The sequence below is a fragment of the Anopheles maculipalpis genome, chromosome 2RL (genome assembly GCF_943734695.1).
Source record: "Anopheles maculipalpis chromosome 2RL, idAnoMacuDA_375_x, whole genome shotgun sequence".
In the NCBI taxonomy this organism is placed as follows: Eukaryota; Metazoa; Arthropoda; class Insecta; order Diptera; family Culicidae; genus Anopheles; species Anopheles maculipalpis.
Window position 1 is genome coordinate 86,835,134 of NC_064871.1, and position 13,657 is coordinate 86,848,790.

A 13,657-nucleotide genomic window follows, 5' to 3' on the forward strand; every position below is an offset into this window, starting at 1 on the left:
GATATTTTCCAGTGTATTGTATAGTGTATCTCAGTGTGTGTGTTTGTGTGCTGCTGTGTATCTATGTGCATCACGTGTGTGTGTGTGTGTGTGTTTGATCCACATCCGTGGATTTTGTGGTAACACGAATGTCAGTGGCGCGCCATGCGGTTGATTCAATTTTCCTCGCGATGAAAAAGCAAATATTATTTTCTCACACGCGTGCAGTGAAAGTGAAATTATCGCGCGGCGAGCAATGAGAGAGTGGCAGTGGTGACGAAAACAAAACCTCACAAACCCCGTGTCGCGTGAGTCCTCGGAAAAAAGTGGTCGGAAAATGGTAAAACTCTCGCTCAAGTTTGTGCTGCTTCGCCGCGGCTCAGTTCACTCAGTCCATCAGCAAAGGTAGACAAGCTTTTAAGGACAGCTACAAAGGAAAAAAAAACATCGGTAAAACACAGACCGAGTCGTGCGTTACAGAGCCTGTAAAGCAGAAGGCAGCAGCGTACGTGAAAGTGAAGTTTTCATTCTAGTTATCATTCCTGTGCCGTCCCGAGACCTCCCGCGAGTGCTTGGGAATGGTAAAAGTTTAAATCTTTCTCGTGCTTCTGAAGCCAAGTAACATCGGTGGTCGTCAGTAAAGCCTAAGATGGTGTAGTTCCTTTTTTTTGTGTGTGTTGAGGAAAAAGTGCTAAAGTGCTGAAGTGGAAATGTGAAGTAATAACAAAAACATACACGCACGTCAGCAGCAGTCACAAGCCGCATTCACCGTTCGCAAAAACAACATCAACATCGGCACGTGAGCCAACCGTTCGTCGCCACAGTTGTTTGAGGTGTTTAAGATTCAGGTAAGTGAAGTTTTCATTTGTTATTTACTTATCTCTGTCAGGGCGTTGGTACGACAGTGAAATGGATTGCATGGGACCTATACTGACGGTGCCTCTGGACGAGCTTCTCTTTCTCGTCTTTCGGGGCTGGGGCAGGACATGCATTACAGGCGGATTTGTCTTCTCTGTTCTTTTTGCCTCTTTTCCTTTCTTTTGCATCCTCAACCTTATGGAAGCGATGTGTTGTGTGTGATACACTGTACACAATCTGCGGTGCTAAGAGTTTTACCAATCGAGAAGCAAACCCCATAGCATCATAGCGCGCCTGTTTGTACAACGGCCAAAGTCAACCTTGACATTTATCCGCCGTGTTGCGGATGTAGCGAACGTCACCAGGTGGTGACGGTGGGCATTAAAAGACAGTGGAATTGCTCTCCACACTGTAGAGAAAAAGGGTTTTGGTAGAAGCCGAGGAGCAAGACGGAAAGATTTTACAGCAGTATAGACGTTTTGAAGAGCGATGCTGTCAGCATCCTACTGCTTTTTCCTTCCTGCGAACGTGCTCCGAAAGCGTAGTGTTCTTCAGAAATAGTACCAACACACCAAATAAACAACGCAATAAAACAGCAACAAGAAAAAACCAACACGAATCATACGAAACGTGCTTTTCGTGAACCATTTACCTTCACTGTGCAGACTTTTGTTCCTTGTTTTTATTGTGTCGCGCAGGCAGCAGTGTACATTATCGGTGTTTTTGTTGTTGGAGGACCGATGCTTCCCTTAGTTTCATTTTCGGGAGTTTCACAGGCTTTCGATTTTCTCGTATCGACAAAGTGAACTCTTTCGATCGACTTTGTTCACTGGAAGTTTTTTTTCTTTTTATTCATAAAGGACGGCCTGTATTAAGGACGGTAATGCTATTCACTGGAAGTATCGATTAATCATTTTGCTTTACCAGCTCGGGATGAAGTTACATTCAAACCGCGGTTTTGGACGGACACTTGTGGACGGGTCTTTGGAGTTCGAAACAAAGTTGCTTTTTCTGTGCCGGAACCAAGCGTGAATGGTTCGAAACGAGTTGGTGTTGCCTGCGTGTGGTATGAAATATTCTTTTCAGCTGACGGATTGTCTTTTATTGTATAGTGAAAAAAGGGAGTTTATTTGCATGCAAAATGATTGTTCTGGTTTCAAATTTAAAGATAAATATATCTCATTTTACCATCGTATTGAAATATACTGAACTGATATTTTGATTGCAAATATTGTTAATTTATTCAGAAAATTTTTAATTATAAAATATTTTAGTTATTTATTTACATTTGATTTTTACGGTCCAGTGCCGTATTGTCAAAATATTTTATTTATTTATTTATTTATATTATTATGACGCCTCTACGCCGTATTGTCAACACCGTTTGTGATGACTACGTTATAAAAAAGTTTTTTTTTACAAAAATGTCACAAAGCATTTCCTCCCTGACGCCTTATCCCGGGCATGCTCGGTTGTGGATGAATGGTTCTGCTGATGATGATGATATTAGTAGATGATGGTCCCGGTACTATTGCTGACGCTATTTTTGCATGCTTACGATTTCTGGCTATTGTTTTGTGGCCGTTCTATTGTACTATAACAAACAAACAAATATTGTCAAGACAGCACTAACATTTATTTGTCTGCGTACAGTGTTTTCCAGTGCAGTCCACAGCTCAATCTCAATGACATTCCAAGCTCAATCTGGTCAGAGTCCAATCTAAGACCGATCGGCAAGCTCTATCCCGCAGCAGCGAAAGCGACTTCACTAGTCTCGAGACTGAGCCCGCCAAACACCCCGAACCCAACGCGAACGCTGTCAAACTCGTCAAACTCAAAGTTGAACTGGACTAGAGAACACTGTACCGTAAATAGCACCTGCCTCCTTTTTACGGCAGTGTTGGAAAATATTTTGTAGAAGGATTTTTGTAGAGACGGACCAATTGTGTAGGAAACATCGGCGCCGGTCTTCAAACGGTTAGACGGGGTTCAAATCCCACCGGGACCGTCCCTCCGTGGTGGGGACTTGACTATCCAACTACGTGGTATCGGGAAGTCTAGTGAGCCGCCTCATTTTTTTTCCTTTACGTAAGAGTAATTGAAGTAATACATTCTCTAGGGTATCGCTTTTATCCAAGAAATAGATCAATAAAGTTTTTTTGCTCTTTACGAGCCTTCAGAAAAAGGAAGAAAAGACTTTGGCACAGGTTTTTCGGCATGTCCTTGAGCGATGTGTCATTTGATATTTACGAGGAATGGCTGAATTGTTCTTCAAGAGCTATTGGCAAATTTTCAATAAAATACATCACAATTGCGTGCCAATGCGTAGCTTCTTCCTAGCGAAGAATTCTGCCGAAATTTGGTGCAAACATGTTGGCCAGCTGGAAAGAAAGTATCTCTAGCAACAACTATTTTTACTTCTAATTAGCAATTTTTATTCTCTACGTCTTTGCTCTTAAACACTATTTAATGGGGAAGTTTCTTGATCACAGTCAAGCAGCACATTGCGTCGGCTTTAATGTGAAACACTAATTAAGAAATCTTTCCGACCTAATTTCGTTTCCGCCCCAGTTTGATAATGTCACGATTGAGCGAACATCGCAGGAAACATTATGCTTCCCTCGGGCGAACTTTTCTCATCAATTGAATAGCGCTCGAAGGTGATGCTGGAAGTTTTGATTTTTTTTTCGTGCTGTTATGTTTGTTTGTCGTGCAAAAATTCAACCTCCCCGTTCCATTACAAGCTAGAAAGAAGCGAGTCCGGCACAACTGCTCACATACGCTTGATTAGCTGCTAAAGCTTTGGAGTACGCCCGATCGTTTGGTGGGGTGAACGTGACAGTGTGGACAGTAAACTTTCTCAGCAGCCTTTGTCCTTCCATTAGCCCCGGGAGCCCGGTAGCCTTGATCCCGGGCTGCCTGCAGATTACCTGGCATCGAAACCGGAACACTGGACCCCCAAGACCAACGGGTACGCCAAAAGTTTCCAATCGATTCTTGGCGCCTGGCTTTATCGCTTATTGGCTTCGGCGGGGTTGGGGGTTTTTTTTTCCCGGAATTGTTTCGGAGAATGTTTGCACTTTTGCATCTTGCCTTGCTGCGTGCCAGCTGGCAGGTGACACTTGCTCATGCCTTCTGTGTGACGTCTTTCCACGGGAAAATCGATCGTGCTGCGGCTGTAGCTCACGTCCATAATCGGGGCGCAGTACGGGCATACAGCAGCTCTCTCAGCTGTGAACTGGTTTGCAAAAATACCACCGCCCGTACATAGTCGGGCAGAGTGTTAGAATGCTTTTCCCTTTTTGTCCACCGCATTGAGGGGGACTGTATGTAATACCGGTGTGTCCGCGAATGCGATGGGAAGGAAAATGAAGTTCATTCCTTACATATTTTGTGGTAGGGAAGGGATCAGAAATTGTTGGATGCAATCAAGTCGATGGAGGTTTGGGAAGAATGAGCCATACTTTATGATGGCATTTCTTTTCCCAAGAAGATGTCACATACCATACACATGTTAGGAGTGTGAAGAGAAAATTCTAAGCATTTTTTTTCCTTGTGGGAAATTGTTTGGCAGAGCTTGTTTGGGAAAAATAATTGAGTACATTTTTAATATCTTCTCCTAAGCAGGCTTTCTATACTTTGCTGAAAACAATGTAGCAATAATGTCTCTTTCTTTCCCGTCATCGTTGTTATTTGTGTCCTGCTTGTCCGGTTAACCACTCAGTTCGGTTTAGGGCTGATGCGTCTGATTGCAGTGTAAACCGGTTTTCAAACCGGACTCTCGGACGTCCCGGAAAGTGTGTCAGCGGGATGCAAATTTCTTGCAACAAGAAAAATCATGATTCACCCATGCAAAAAGAAGGGTAAAGAAAGAACCGCTCCGCCCTTTCGCCCAACACCACAGCACTACAAACACGCCGACCTAGTTACTAAATTATTCGTCCGTTCGAGTTGTTGCGGTGGCAGTTGTCTTGCGGTTCTCGGTGCGCGCTGCAATTGCTTTTTTGCAATTCAGGTAATAGAAAAGTAGAAACAGGAAATGAAGCGAGAGAAGAAGTAGTTTCAAAAAGTAGGTGGAAAAAATGGCTTCCACACCGCCAGAAACAGCCGGGTGGAGACGACAGTCCATTGAATTGAACGCGTTGCAACGGTGCAGCGTGAGTGCGGAAAGCAGAAGCGTCCGGAAACGAAGTTGTATTGACCATTTTTCATGCCACACACTCGGAGAAACACTAACTTCTGCTTCATCGTTTGCCACCAGTTTTGTTGTTGTTGGGTTGGGTTTTTTCGTGCAGGTTGTACAGGGGGCATAGTTTGCCTCGGCAGCATTCGCTGGCTACCGGTGCCAGCGCTGGGAAAATGGAATTGAATTTCAAGGTTGAAAGCGGAAGTGAAGCAACGGATGAAGTGAACCAGTTAAGTTGTGTTGGTAGAAGTAGTTGCCGTAGTGGCTTGCTACCGTTGGGCACTTTGTTTGGGAAATATATGGCTTTGTAGTTGTGAGTTTGGTGTGTCCTTTTTTTTTTCTAACTGCAAAAGCATCGGTTTTTTCCACCTAAAAGGTGAAAGGATTGAGTGTAGAAAGATGTCAAGGATAAACTGGAGTCTGTCACAAAAGAGGCACGACAGAGTTTAGGTTTTTTTCTCGCTTTTCCTTGCACGCTTGTTTGTGTGTGTGTGTGTTTCAGAAACAAGCGCATAACGCAAAAGCGTTTAATTGGAAGTGTTAGGGAGGTGAAAAACTGTGTGAAAATTTTAATTAAGTCGCCCCGGATTTTTAATTTACACGCTCTCGCCCCAGTGGGACGCCACTTTATCATCATGCTTCGGCATTATGATTGTTTAATTTTTGTCTGTGTTCGTCGTTGTTCATTATCTTCCTCCAGAGTGCCAGACAAGTTAAAAATTTTTGTTTTTGCTATTCATTACAAGCGCGGGGGGTTTTTTTTTTGTTAATGGCCCATTGGCATTGAGAAAAGGTCAAAATAGAAAGGTGATTTTAACACGAGTCTATAGCAAACCGACAAACACACTTAGCAAACTAACTTTGTAGGATCGTTAAAGCATCTCGGGAAAACCAAGGAAATAACTTACCACGTGTCCAACACTTCACTTTTCTACCAAACCTGTTCGCTGTACCTCCGGGAAAATCAACCTAAAACCTCACCTTTTTTTTGTTTTCTTTGGTAATTTAACTTACCTAATCCGGGCGCATCTTTCTAGCTTACTAACTTAATTGAAGCTGGCCATGGCACGATGAATAGAGGATGTTGATGTTAGGAAAATTGGCCGTACTTTTGAGTGGTTGATGCCGAAGAGGATTATTGAAGAAAATTTTTGGAAAAACCAACTCAAAGCCATAAAGTCGAAACCAAGTCAGACGCAATCGATTGTCCCAACACGGTCGGCGAGCGTTACCGACCGTTAGCACGATGTTTTTGAGAGCGCGCGCGTGTAATTAAGATAAAATATTCATGAAACACTGGGCGCCTCCATCGGGGACCGAGTGAACGAAATTAGATGGCTTCATTTTATTCCACGCCTCCTGCCGTACTTTGACCAGGATTTTGGAATATATTTTGTTTATGAATTTAAAATGATGCGAGTGACATGTTGCTTAACTTTTAAGTCGTACAAGGTGGTCAGAAATTCATTAAAAAAAATGTCGAAAGCATTAAAACTCGCTACAATCAATAGTATCTTTATGATTTCCCGTTTTGAATTGGAATTCAAATGATACAGAAATCAATATTGCTTCCGATGAAACACAAACATGTTTTGTGCAAAATAACATTCTCCGCTCTGTGCTGTTTGTTGCCACTGGGTTGAAAAAACGAGGCATTAAACATAATGACGGAGTGTTTCAACATGTGGTGCCCTCCCCCCAATACGCGCACGTGACCGTTTGCGTTGTGGGGGAAAACAAGTATCATAAAGATCACCGAATGAAACTGTTCGTGTGGAATGGTGCTATATAATTGATAAAACTACGTTTTCCTTTAAATTTCCTAACCCAAATTCATCTTCAAAAGAAAAAAACAACTTTTAATCGAGCTCTCGAACCTCATCTCATCAGAGGAACACTAAAATAATAGTACCCCATCGACGCTGAAAAGCAATGGCCGATCAGAAACTAGTGTTTCGGAGACTCTCGATACGTCCTAGCTCCCAGTTTTCGTCTTGTGTGTGTGAGTGTGTGTTTGTGTATCCGTATCGCGCGTGTCCTGTGCGATCTCATAAATATAAATGAACAATTTAGTGCCACCTTTTCTCCAGCGAGATCACAACCAACCTACACTGGGGGAGGGTTGGGTAAGTCTCACCTCCCCCCCGGGAGCATCACGTTCCGCAATTTCGATCACCGGTGTGCCGGTGTATGTGTTGAGGGAGGGGGGGGGGGGTGCTCTTACTTCCTCCATGTTAGAAACCCGATATAAATGGAATCGTCGATGCGCTGGCTTTAAATTACCATCATCAGCTATTTAATGCTTTTCACCCTCACAATACACACACACACACACACACACACACACACACACACACACATTCTCGTACGTCCTTGTCGGGTCTTCAATTTCCAAGTGTTAGCTGTGCTACTGTCGCATTACTGCACGATCCCGATTGCTACACAAACAACACGCACACACAAACACATATGTGAAAGGAAAAGTCGTTCAGTCGTTCTTTCCAACTTCTGTGTCCGCTTTTTTTTTGTTGCTGTTGTTGCTAGCGTCGGGAGATTCCCATCCCTTAATGTCAAAACGGGGATGCTCTTCTGTCTGCCATCACGCACGCAAGCCACACTTACTCGCAGACACACACACAGCCTGGGCTAAACGGTTCCGTTCCGTTCGGATCCATAACCATGTCCAAAACCGGTGGCGGGTATGGTGCAGCGAAATGTCGTGGAATCGTTTAAGGATTTTTTTAAAATTATGTAGGCCCTATCTTCTGGTACCATTCTCATAAAAAATGGGAAGACTTTTTGCCTGCTTTTTTTCCGTATGGCCGTATGTGTGACCCAAACCAAGAGAGAAAGAAAGAAATTAGGACGATCATTTTATTTCCTCTTTGTGTATTCTCTCTCTCTCTCTCTCTCTCTCTCTCTCTCTCTCTCTCTCTCTCTCTTCCTTTCCTCCTGTTCTTTTTACGTCTCCAAAGTTTACGGTACATTTCGTGCTACCATGGTTTTTTTTTGCCATGGATCTGCCCAAAGATATGACTTTTTTGAAACTTCTGGCCGAAGCTTTCTAGTATTCGACTGGAACCAGAACATTTCATATGCTTTCAAGCGCGGATTCCCTCGGTAAAATTTAGCACCGTTCTTGCAGGTGGCAACCTTCCGTACATACGGGAGCCACCCCGTTCGGGAACATTAACGGCATGCCTAACAGTGTTTGTTTTTCGTTAATCTGAAGGAAAGTACTGATTCGTTTTGTTTTCTCCTGCTTGCCGGTGCCAGGCTGGCAGAGGTTGATTGTAACCGATGCGAGTCATCTTTGTCTGTCCTGTTGGGTAGAACGTTTTGTCCGTCTATTCAAAAAAAAAAAAAAAGATTGAGATTTTTGTTTTACTCTTCTTCTGGCTGTACAGTCATTCAGATTAAACAGAACATTAGGAGCAGAGGCTGCCCTTTTTCATACAGGGAACGTTTGCTCAACGGTTACTGATTGAACAAAGCGAGAGACACACACATTCACATGCAGATACATGGGTGATGGTCGTTCATTTTGTCTGGAATTATGTTGACCGACAGTGGAGAGTACAAGAGGGCTTAGCAGGTTGTAGCAGGAGGATCATCCCGGTGCTGCTGCTAGTTGTCTACTGTCGCGCTTTTATTTGTTCAGTTCATTTGAGTGTAAACGAATTAGCTCGGTTCGTGTACTCTGAAGCAAGTGTTTGAAGTTCAGTGAATGACGTCCGCTTAGTTACGACGGTTTGTATAACGTGATGCAGCAGGGTTGATGCAGCTGGCTGACATATCGATGAAATTAAATCTACAAACTATCCCGAATCTTGTGTCGGACAGAGAGTGTAATGAGATTTTATGAGGGGAATGTTTGCGAGTGACATTAGAATGTTTGATTAGGGCAATCAGATTTAAAATGGACCCGTTGGGTATAACATGTTTCTTTACCAAAAATCGTTAAAACTTTTCTATGTATATGGTAAGACTTAAGACTATAATATAAATAAATCACTACTGGGAAACGCTCCGGATGGGATTTGAACCCCGGTCCGGCCGTGTGAAAATTGGTGCCCTTTTTTGTCGCACTACATGGCCGTCCCTTAGAGCTTTATGAAATAGCTTAGAACTTCAATAATTTCCTGGACAAAATATCAGACCTTACTGTTATGAATGCTTCAACAGCACTTCAACCGCCACTGTGTTTACTCCTTCTTGGCTTTGCGATCGTCTAGGTCACGCCGCAATGACTTGTTAGTCTCACGGATACCGTGTAGTTGGTTAGTCAGTCCACACTACGGGCGAACGGTCCGAAACCTCGGTCCTGTCGAGTGAATGATTTACAGAAACTAACTTAAAAATACGAGTTTTCTAGCCGAGTTCGTCGTACACCCCCTAATTTACTTTCAGTTCTATCATTTGCGTAAAAATCGTTCGTGCGTAAATTTGCGTAACAATCGTTAATCTTAAACAAGGAGCAATCAACGATTTCCAGAGTGTGGCATAGCCAGCCAAACTTGAATCATTGCTAAGACTTCTAATAAACCAAACTTCTTAAGCGATCATTTTAAACTTTAAAGTTTTCATTTAACGTCCATGCGTTCGTTCGAAGAATGCTTATCAAAAGCCATGTTGGAAGAAATGGAAATGGTTAACTTCATTTTATCAAACTTGAACATAAGTAATACAGACGAGGAATAACACCAGCACACGAAAGATACGGTGCCAGAATTGAGATTGATCTTTTTATGGTGGCAAGTGGCCAAAAATACCTTCGATGCTCTCAAGACATTTTCGAACGAAACGGGACTTCTCGTCGTTTTACCGCACTACACACGCAAAATTTTCAAGTTCAAAGGTAACATTTGCATAAAAAATTGACTGTTTTTGGAAGGTGACAAAAACACTTAGGCAGATAATTGTTTTCGGGAAATTTACTATGGAAGGTAATTATTTAAGATTGCAACAAAAAAAAAAAAAAAAGAAATCCACGCTCTTGGGAGTCACCTTGCGGCAGTAAACCGTTACATTCACCATAGTGGACAATGCATTCCATGAAAGCATGTTTTTTGGTACTTTTTTCATTCTTTTACTTATTAATTCCTTCTCAGTTTATTTATTTATTTACAATTGATTATGACGATCCAGCACCTCCTCCTCCTCCTCAGTTTTCGCGACAATATTTTTGGATAGCACGCTTCAACGTTGGTCCATAAGTTCTCGATAGAATTCAGCTGAAGCTGAGCTAGGTACCACTGCGATATTCATGCACCAGCTCCTTCAACGGTCGCTTTGAGTAGTGGGTAGACGCCATATCCTTCTTGAACCATCGCCTCTTCGCCCTTGTGGTATTACTTGCTGAACGACGCGACTGATTTAAAGCGGCTTTGGCAATCCCTTCACAGCTGCTTGGGAAAATCGGTGTGTGAAATGAACTTCTTCACTTCTTCGGAGCTCACTTGCTTCGTGTGGAAAGTAAAATACGAGGTGCTTTGAACGTCATTGTCATCCAGGGTGAGATAATAGGTCTCGTTGTCCATCACCGTTTCGTCGCGGTTCGCCGGGAAAATCGTGTTCACCACCTTAACTATTCGAAGTGGACGCGACTTCCGCTTCCAGACATGCGTGTTCATGTTCGCGAGTTAGTTTTTTTAAACTATTTGTCCACTTTTCCCTCGATCTTCCTCTTCAGCTTCCTTTGGAGGTTCCTGACGCTCTCATTGTTGGTGAATGGTGCCAATATGTTGTAGATACCGAAACGAACATATCAGGAGTTCACAAAGTGCCGCACGATAGCCGTTTTTGATGGAGTGGCGTGCCGTTTTTTGAATGCAGATTTGCTTAAGTATTTTCGCCATGACGGTTAAAGTTCCACTGATAGAGCTGTCAAGTTGTGTATCAAGTTGCTGACTCATCGATTCATATGACTGATTTGTTGTTTCGTTGGTGCGGATAAAGCTATCAAAATTTGGAAATTTGAATCCATGTTTTAATCGCAAATGTTATGTTTAAATAAATAGCGTCCTCTAAACGTTAGTTCTTCCTTTTGGATTTTTTTATCATGGAGTAAATCTGAAAATAGAGAATCACCTTGGCCTTAGGCGAGGACCAGCTCCTGAATACTGCCAGGTTTTTACTGACTAAAGCCTCCATGAGTCTTCACCAAACATTTCCAGGTTATCAGCCAAGGTATTACTTCAGAAATGTATAGAGGTATAGACGTTTTAACTCCCGAAAGAAACGTCTCGGCGCCGCGCTATGACTACTTGATTAGGGTAGTGTAGCGTTTTAGGTTTACAATCACCGCTGGTAACTGAAAGAGCTTACGAGACTCTTCCAGTACTCAACGGTGATCTACTGCCTATGGCGATAGCACGCTCCTCCTTAGAAAAACTAATTACTGCTACAGTATATAGCCGAAGCTACCGCTAATGAGACGGCAGTTCCGGATTGAGCACCTGAACTTGTCCCAATATGCACCCCGCCTTTCTCGATTCTTGCTTGCCTGCGTTGTAGGTGAGACAAGATCGATCTTATCGTCTCGACAATGACGACCCAACTCAGGCATTACCAGCAAGACATGTTCAGGTGTCTCCCTGACATCTGTGCATGGCCATCTTCTCAAGATGGCCTTGGAAGAATCAGTGCCCCGTTAGCATTTGGATGATGTGGAACTCTCTCTGGATGGGATTTGAACCCCAGTACCAGCGCCGCTATCGCCTACAGCACCGGGCCGCCACTTATATAAAATAAAAGAAATTTTAAAAAGGAATATGTTCGAAATTATGCATTCGTATACACTATTTTAGGTAATAGTTCCTGGTGATAGTTTCCGTAAGTTGAAAATTACACTATTTCGCAGCAATTCTTACCCATAGTTCCTTTCACCTTTTCGGCCATCATGGGAATTATAAATCATAAGAATTTCAAATCGTTTTTTCGTTGGATTTTCAAATGTGCCTGCTGCACGTTGCGTACGTTAGCGATAATGACTTTCACCGAAACGAATCGTTGCGCTCGATTAAGACTCACACCGGCGCATATTGTGTGAGCCCCGTGGAACGTAGTTTTAGTCGATTCCTGGCTGCAACTTTACCTACTAGGGATGTGCCTGTTGTGCGAATGATTAAGTGTGGTGTCCTGACATTAAGAAGAGTTTTCCCAGAGGAGACGGAAGATTAATGTTCCTAGAATAAAAAAAAATCATAAAGTGCACAGGAGCTTGTGTTGAAATTACAAAAATGAGGTTAACGCAAGAAGATTTGGTTACATTTTGGAGTATATCAATGGAATCACTTTAAACTTCTTTACAACCAGCGAAAGGTGTTTCAACTTCAAAAAAACTTACACGCAAAGCTAGCAGAAAAAATCTTTCTGCAAAACAGATACGTTCAAACCCAAAACATGCATCTTACATTTGCATAATGAACTCCCTAAGGTACATGATGTTTCATCTGCTCCACCACACTGTAGTGCGCCGGTATTATAATACCGCTTGTCTTTGATATTCAAGCGCATTAGCATAATGTTCGTCGTTGTACTTCGAGTGAACTAATGACAAGTTGCAATCGGGTTGGGTTGCCTTTTTGCGAAATGTCAGCCTGCACCAGTGTTCCCAACGTGGGTCGCTTTTCGTTGTACTTCTACATGAAGTAGTATTAAAAAAGCACAAAGCTCGTACACAGGAGCAGCAGCAGCAGCAGCAGCAGCAGCGGTAGTTGTTGAGTTTAATTGAATACAAATGAAAAATCTCGAAACCTCCCTTCGGTGCATTGTCGTTGGTGTGTCGTTTGGGTGCATGGATTTTTGTGGAAAAACCCTTGTCGAAGACCACGAACAGTAAAGATACACCAGATCGAGTCGCAATGAGCAATCCGCTTTGGAATTTTTCATTTCCGGACGTGGTGTGTTTTGGTGGTATTTTTGTAGTTGTTGTGCTACATCGGCAATATCTCTTCCTGCACTAAAACTTAGGCTACTTTCTTCCTTCGAACCCTCTAGACGATGCACGAAAAAAAAAGAAGTCGTGAAAAATTGAGAACCGAAAGACAAACTATTTCAATTTTCTCCCGAATAAACCGGGAGATTGCATCGGGGAAAAAAGCAACAGACGCAAAAAGCAAGCCTGCTCAACTCTCGTCGTCGAGAAATATCCAATATCAATAAAAATGGTCACCTAGAGGGAGAGGAGTTGGATGATTAGGAGTGTGTAGTTGCAGCTAGCTATCCTGGAATCTAGACATCCTGGGCAAACCTGCAAGGAATCGTAGCTTTAGTTTGGGTTCTTTTTCATCCCAACCGTCGGAATGCTTGGTAAAAGCATGCGAGGTACACCTGCCTTACAAATAAACAAAGCCACAATCAAACAGGCGAAAAATAAACAACCTACCCATTGCATACTGGCCCGGGAATCGATCCTTATCGATATCCTCCGGCAGGTTGGTACGAATGTATCACATATACCATGCTTCTCTGTGCCACTGTGTTCTCGGGGTCCAAGGTACGCCAGGTAGGGAGAGAATTCAACAATATTCAGACTCAAACGCACATATTCTAGGATACGAGAATTGAAAGCGGTACCGATGCACCGTAATTCGTTTCTGCCTAAAACATGGTCGCCTGCACATCGGAAAA

General features: G+C 42.9%; 2 protein-coding genes across 2 annotated transcripts in view; both read left to right on the top strand.

Moving 5' to 3' along the window:
* The window catches only part of LOC126567956 (diacylglycerol lipase-beta-like), a 300,577-nt gene that overhangs the window by 14,529 nt on the left and 272,391 nt on the right, over positions 1-13,657 (top strand). The window lies entirely within an intron of this gene.
* LOC126567939 (peptide transporter family 1-like) overlaps positions 6,673-13,657 on the top strand; it is a 490,614-nt gene continuing 483,629 nt past the window's right edge. Inside the window, exon 1 of the mRNA XM_050224313.1 lies at positions 6,673-6,678. The gene's annotated coding sequence lies outside the window, so the exon portion shown is untranslated. The remainder of the gene's footprint in view (positions 6,679-13,657) is intronic.